Below are 1,921 nucleotides of genomic sequence, written 5' to 3'. Positions count from 1 at the left end.
TGTAGCTCCATGATTGAGGTATGGATTTACTCTCTCCACCTGAAACTGATCTGAACTATATTCTCAATTACCGCCTTTAAGAAAAAGCCACATCAGGAATATTTGCATGAAATCACAGATGGTACAAATATAACCAAGCCACATCCTCAACTTCAACTATTGTGTAACAACAGACCTTGAGCTCATATCAGGAATGGTGGATATCCACACTGCCTCTAGTATACATTGATATTCGCTCTTGTGGGAAACCTGTGTAGCTGTGGATCAGGTGAAATCCCTTCTAGCTGAATTCAGTTCAGAATGAATTCATAGACAAGACCAAGTTATTTTCTTTGAATTGATACAGAAGATGTTTGATGAGATGGTCTTCCTGAATTGGTTTTGATTTCCAATCTAGACTAGAGTCCTGAGAAATCTATATTCTTCCATCCAAGTTTTTGAAAAGCCTTATCTTTCTGGCTTGAGGAATATTGGTAGATTAATAAATTTATTTTCCCATAATGGTCAGTGTAAATATATCTATTTAGAAAACTGGTCTTAGAAACTTCAATTATATGAAGGTGATCTTGCCTTATAAACTGAGCCCCCATGAGTACAAACCATTTTATGAAATAACACAGATCCATTGAGGTATAGACAACATTGCTTGTCTTCAGGGCCAAAAAATGGAAGTGGCTGAAAGTTCAGGTGTGAGGAGACTTGGAGAACATAAATGGAGACACTGAGAATGGCTACTGATGTTGTCACTATAAACTCTTCCCTTCCCTTCCTATCACAATATTGCCTTATAAAATCATCTGCCTTCTTTTTTTAAAATGATGCTCATTTAAAAAAAAGTTAATTGGGAGAAGATTAATTTTACGACTTGCTATGGACAGGAACATCACTTGATCCTGCTTGTCTTTATGTCCCCCATCAACAACAGCTGCCAGTCAAACAGAAGCCTCAAGCATGAAGTGGGGAGAAGAGAAGTCAAAATGGAAGGTAGGTGAGATGAGGTGAGGTGAGGTGAGGTGAGGTGAGAGAAGAGAAGAGAAGAGAAGGGGAGGGGAGGGGAGGGAAGGGAAGAAGAGATGGACACTTTTGTATCAGCCTAGATGGGACCCATGACATGGGACCTATCCTAGTGGGCTAGGTGGAGGAATTGGGGCTATATGTTATTACCTTATTCTACTGCACTAAAAAAAGAGTTGGAAGTGAATGTTTTTCTTTCTTTTCCCCCCCTTTCCTGTATACCTTTTTTCCTATTTCTCTTTTTTATCCTTACTTTCCCTTTATTTTTTCTGTACTTTATATTTTGATAAGCTAATAAAAAAAAAGTAGACTATGTCCTTTGGACCTCTTTAGAACAGAATAGAGAGGTCTAAAGAACATCTTCCACTTTTGTATCAGCCTAGATGTACGTACCTGAGAGATGGGACCCACAACATAGCCTGACTTCCTATCCTAGTGGGCCAGATGGAGGAATTGGGGCTATATGTTATTACCTTATTCTACTGCACTAAAAAAAGAGTTGGAAGTGAATGTTTTTTTTTCTTTCCCCCCCCTTTCCTGTACACTTTTTTTTCCTATTTCTCTTTTTTATCCTTACTTTCCCTTTATTTTTTTTGTACTTTATATTTTGATAAGCTAATAAAAAATTAAAAGTAGAGGGTGTCCTTTGGACCTCTTTAGAATAAAGAACATCTTCCACTTTTAATTTTTTATTAGTTTACAAAGTACAAAAAAATTTTTATTAGTTTACAAAGTACAAAAAAAATAAAGGGAAAGACCTCTTACAAGAGTAGCTATCTCAAGAAATGACTTTGGGTGACTTTATGAAAATTATCAGTACAATGCAATTTTTTGTAAAATAATAATAATAGTAATAAACCCATAAAATATACAAAACAAACAGCAAAGAATGGCAACCAGGAGTAAA

Source organism: Protobothrops mucrosquamatus, unplaced genomic scaffold (assembly GCF_001527695.2).
Source record: "Protobothrops mucrosquamatus isolate PMUCROS unplaced genomic scaffold, P.Mucros_1.0 scaffold11061, whole genome shotgun sequence".
NCBI lineage: Eukaryota > Metazoa > Chordata > Lepidosauria > Squamata > Viperidae > Protobothrops > Protobothrops mucrosquamatus.
Note: the sequence above shows the minus strand (reverse complement) of the source record.